Genomic DNA, 6,032 nt, shown 5'->3' with positions numbered 1-6,032 from the left:
CCTCCCCCAACACTACACAGCTATTCTCAAATAATTCACAAAAATGCACTTTACAAAACACGTTGGACGAGAATTCATTTTAAGGCATGGAAGAGCGAAGATCTCTGGACCACAGGTAAAAACATAACAATGCATTGAACGGATACACATAAAATAAGAAGAAATACTAAGAAATACTAAGAACATAAGAACATAAGAAAATACTATTATTGTTATAAGTATTATTAATAACCTAGCGCCATACGATTATCTAAAACTATCTTTTAAGAGACTTAATTTCTTGTTGCATTAGTCCCATAATCTTCATTGTCTCATTCATTGTGACTTCCACAGTGGCAGAAAGATTTTTTAAAGTATTTTCAAGGTCAAAAACTCCTAAACCAGGAAAAAAGGTTCTCAAAATATGATGAAAGGGATCAGTGTCCATCTGGAGATCAAATAGTGACCTGTGCCTTCTCTTAGGGATAAACCAGTTCTGATGATGCTTGTTTAGGGAAAACAATGGTACAATGGTACAATGTATCCAAGCAGGTCCCATGGATCTTTTTCCAGCCTCCAGCGGGCACAGCTGGTGAATCGCATGGACTGACTGGCTGCTCTTTGCTATAGTCACAGTGAGGTAAAGTCCTGTTGGAGCATGGGGGATAGGTGGGACACATGTTTATAGGCTCTGCAGTATGAAGGATGTGCCCTGGGGAGAGCCACCACCTTGTTGTTGACCTCGTACAGATGAACAGTCATGTTTAGTTCATGGTCAAAACATTCATGCACAAAGGTCCACCGTGCAGACAAACAATATTTCACCATGCAGTAATAACCCTTCTTATAGGTGACAGTCATAGTATCGGTACAGTTTGCCTAAGGTGTGACACCCTCCGGCTGAAAACACCACCCTGCCTGTTTGGTGCGCAGGGGTAGGGCATAAGGGTTAGTGTGGGTAAGAGAGACAGCAGTAGGTACATTATAAGTATCCCGATTGAGGGTGGATGATTCATTAAATGGTACTGGAACAAACCCAGAGCCATCTGGCTGTAGATGATAACATAGCCAGCAGTCTGAAAGATTCAAAGATTTCTGCAGTGTTTTACTATAGGCCAGATAAGTCTGTACATGGAGCCCCAGATAGGGCCATGTCTCTGCAGAGTGCAAATGAATCAGAAGCAAAAGCAGGATCATGTCTGTTCCGCAGCCTCATAAGAGAGAGTTCTATATTCAGGAGCTTCTTGTAGTACTGTAAGCCTTTTTACAGTGGGAAAGATGTACCCAGGTAGGGTGTCCTTCTAATCTTACTGCAGAATGTGAGGTTAAAAGTACCTGATAGGGGCCCCTTCACCTGGGGGCCAGGGAGTTCTTTCATCGGAAAATCCTCAGGAAAACAAAATCACCCAGTTACACACTCTCAGTAGACACAGGATCCACTGGAGGAAAAGATGATGTACTTTCTGCCAGTGTGAAGTCAAAACTTTCTGCAACATAAACAAATAATGGGTTAACTATAAAATATGAGAGCAGTGGAGGGTTTTGGTATTGGACCAATAGCCATTGGTCTTCCAGTGGCTATCTCAAATGGGGTAAGCCCTGACTTGGAATGAGGTGATGCCACAGGGCCATTAGTGCTAAAGGGTGAGCCCGTAGCCAAGTTAAGTCTGTTGCAGCTAGAATAATACCCAGCTTAGTTTTTAGCCTGCCATTGAAGTTTTCTATAAGGGCAGAGGCTTGAGGTCTGTTAAGGGGTGTGGGACTTGAGAGAGATGCCTAATGCCTTGCTTAATGACACTACTATGTCATTAACAAAGTGTGTCCCTTGATCACTATCAATTGATTCTGGAACTCCATATCTTGGCATAAATTCTCTCAGCAGAATCTTAGCTACGGAGATTGTATCTGCCTTCACTACTGGGAAAGCCTCCCACCATCCTGAGGAACAGCAAATCATTGTTAGTGTGTACTTGTAATTTTGGCATAGAGGCAATTTGATAAAATCAATTTGGATTTGCAAGAAAGGGCCTAGGGGGGGCTTTAGGTGTGCGGGTGTGATGACCAAGGCTTTAGAAGTTTTTGTACAAATTACATTGCATACACTGAGAACATATAGTAACAGCCAGAGCCCTGACTGCTGAGACCAACCCCCACTAGTGATGAAAGAACATGACCACTAATGCTGAAGGGGCTGCATGGGATGCCTGGTGTATAGAAAGTAAGATATGGGATAGTATATGTTGGGGGGGGGGGGGGGGGGGCGGGTTCTACTTCACCATTTGGGCCGAACCATATTTGATCTTGTCCCTGATTTTGGGACAAAATTGTTTTTTGGGACAAAATTTTGGGAAAAAAATTGTTTTTTGGGACAAAAATTTGGGAAAAAAATTGTTTTTTGGGACAAAATTGTTGCCTTCAAATATTACACCTCTCAAGTCACGTGAGAATCCCCAATCTCTCACTAGACCTAATTTCGACAGTTTTGAGTCAATCTCCACCAAAGAGATTGAATCCCTTTTAAAAAGGCAGAAACCATCAAGCCATCCGGCCGATAACATCCCATCGAAACTCCTGCTTCTCATCCCAAATGCGATCTCAGGACCCCTGACCAGTATCATAAACAGTCTTCTAACCCATGGAAGCTACCCAGACAGTCTAAAAACCGCCTCACTCAAGCCACTCCTCAAGAAACACAACTTAGATCCGAATGTTTTAACTAATTTCAGACCCATCTCGAACCTCCCATTCGTGGCCAAACTAACAGAGAAACTGGTAAACACCCAACTTTCTGAATATCTGGAAGACCACAAGATCCTATACCCATCGCAATATGGTTTTCGTAAATCACGCAACACGGAGACCCTTCTCATTTCACTCACTGACCATATCATCATGGGGTTAGACAAAGGACACTCCTTTCTGTTAATCCTGTTAGACATCTCAGCGGCTTTTGACACCGTCAACCATACCATCCTGCTGGATCGCCTAACAGACATCGGCATCTCCGGATCTGCCCACAACTGGTTCAAGTCCTTCCTCAGCAATAGGACTTTCAAAGTCAAAATCAACAATAAAGAGTCACCCATAACTAAATCAACTCTTGGCGTACCTCAGGGTTCCTCCCTATCTCCTACCCTCTTTAATATTTACCTCCTCCCCCTCTGCCAACTGTTAACAGACCTCAACCTAATTCATTATCTGTACGCAGACGACGTACAGATTCTAATCTCAATAACAGAATCAATCTCAAAAGCGCTCACCCATTGGAACAACTGCCTTCTATCCATCACTAACCTTCTTAACAGCCTAAACCTGGTTCTCAACGCCTCTAAGACAGAGCTGCTCCACATCTCCTCAAACGAAATCAATATCTCCCCACCATCACCACACAGCCCTCACATTACCTGCAAGCAGGTTAGAGACCTTGGGGTAATACTAGACAATCGACTAAACCTTAAGAAAATGGTCAACACTACATCCAAAGACTGTTTCTTCAGATTACAGATTCTGAAACGTCTCAAACCACTCTTATTCTTCCACGACTTCAGGACAGTCCTCCAAGCGCTACTGTTCGCCAAAATAGACTACTGCAGTGCCCTTTTCCTAGGCCTCCCCAAATCCACTACCAAACCACTGCAGATATTACAAAACGCGGCTGCGAGATTGCTGACCAGTACCAGATGCAGCGAACACATCTCTCCCATCCTCAGGAACCTACACTGGTTACCAGTCAATTTCAGAATTTTATACAAATCGATCACAGTAATTCATAAAGCTATCCATCATCATCTTCAACTCGACCTGGAAATCCCATTCAAACTCTACTCTTCCAACAGACCAACCAGAGATACTCTCAAAGGCACTCTGAAATTCCCTCCTACTAAAGCCTCACGCCTCTCGATGACAAAGGACAGAGCTTTTTCAATAGCTGGCCCATCTATTTGGAATAGCATCCCATCAAGCCTCAGAGTAGAGCCTTGCCTGTTAACTTTTAGAAAACGACTTAAAACCTGGCTCTTTCACCAAGCCTTCGCCGACCCACCAGACAAGCACTAGTTGTCCTCACGCTTACCCGTCACGGTGTTTATTCTTACAAATGGACTCTGACTCTTCCAGATTAAAGCACCATTAAGCTTTAACCCGTACGCACTATGTTATCACTTTGTTTTTACTTATTTCCTGCCTTGTCTTCCTTCCAGCTTCCTGCAAGCTTCCAAGTTCCCTTACCCTGTTGATTGTAACTTTGACTCATTCCTACCTATTGTTTACCTTTTTGTTCACTTGAATTGTGACCCCAGTTATATTCTTGTTTATTGTGAACCGATCTGATATGGTTATTTACTATGAAGGTCGGTATATAAAACTGTTAAATAAAATAAATAAATAGTGGCCCCTCCTTTTGCCCACAGCTTCCAATTTTCCTTATCCTGCGCCTGCCACTGAATAAAATTTTTAATATTAAAGTCTTTGTTTTCTCTCTGTGGTGTGTGTGTTAGCAAATGGCATCCCGCAATTCCCACAGTATTGTTGGTCAGAGCTGCATGTTTAGCTGCCTGATCTGCCAAGTTATTCCCTTTGGCTACAATTGAATCTTCTTTGCTATGTTCATCACATGTAACTACTACCAGCTCAAGAGGCAACAGGATAGTTTCTAGTAATTCTTTAACAAAAGACCCATTCTTAATTATTTCCCCATTAGCTGTTAAAAACCCTCTCATTTTCCACAATGCCCCGTAATCATGGACCACCCCAAAGGCATAACGAGCCTGAGTAGGGGCTACCAATTCTGCGGTCTGTGCCGATTGTGCATGAGTGAGAGGTCCAGCTTCTAGCACTTCCCACGTGGTACATACAGCATATCCAACCTTCAGTGAACCTGTATCATCATGGAGAGCAGAGCCATCTACAAAATAAACTGCGTCTTCATTAGAAAGAGGGATATCTTTTAAGCCTTCCCAGGGCTGCCGTTCACATTTCATTAACATTGCACAATCATGGTCCGGGGTTTCCAAGTCAATTATTTCTGGTAGTAAAGTAGCAGGGGTGAAGGCAGAACAGGAATGAAATGATAAAAGATAATATTCCCTGACTGTAAAAGAAGTTCATATCTCGTCATGCGTTCCAAGGTAATTACCTGGGTCTTTGCATGGCTTAAAACTGTGAACAAGATGTGTGGTAAACAGAGATCCTGAGTTACCATTCCAGCTGCTACGGTTGCAACTTCATGACATGTTAAATAAAAATCCTTTCCGTAGTCTGGAGGCGGCTTTCAGGGACTGGAATTATTGTTCTGCCTTGCTGGTTCATTCTGAAGCATGTATCTGTCCTTGTAACCGGTCCTTGCCCTTAAGTATTTGGTATAATGGTTTAGTCAGAGAAGTAAAATCAGGAATCCACATTCTACAAACATTTACCATGCCAAGGAATGCTCGCAACTTTTTCAATGTCCAAGGGACCTGTTCCTTCAAAACAACCTCAGTTCTCTCAGTAGTCATTCGTTTTTTTTTTTCTAGATAGCGAGAGACCTAAATTTCATTTATAATTGACACATTTGAAGACTAGCGGGGTTGCTATAGGGAAAAGTAAGATTTAAAGGATAGCGGAGGGGGGTAAGATAAAAGGGGCATAAAAGAGTTACTATAGGGAAAAAGGGAGGGTATAAGGACAGGGGAAGGGGGAAAGGAGTATAAATGGGGGTAAATAAGGATGTGAAGAGAAATGGGAGACAAAACAGAGTATAATTAAAGGAATAAAGGAGAAGGCTATGAGTACATTAATGACAAAGGGCTCTTTCTCTGAAGGAGTAGAGGGAGTAGAGGGAGAGAAAGAATTTACGTCTTCCACTTCGATGGGGTTTGTCCATCCTGGAATCTTAATCTTATCCTCAGGGATTTATATGAGGCACAGTACACGAGCTGTGGCATTTTGGACAAGTTGGAGAGGGTGAATAGTGGAGATGGGTAAACCTAAATACAAAGCATTGCAGTAGTCTAGACTTGTTAAAATTAGAGCTTGGGTCACAGAACGGAAGTCTGATGGTAATAGCAATGGTT

Source organism: Rhinatrema bivittatum, chromosome 16 (genome assembly GCF_901001135.1).
Source record: "Rhinatrema bivittatum chromosome 16, aRhiBiv1.1, whole genome shotgun sequence".
NCBI classification, from domain to species: Eukaryota; Metazoa; Chordata; class Amphibia; order Gymnophiona; family Rhinatrematidae; genus Rhinatrema; species Rhinatrema bivittatum.
This window is presented reverse-complemented; position numbering follows the sequence as displayed.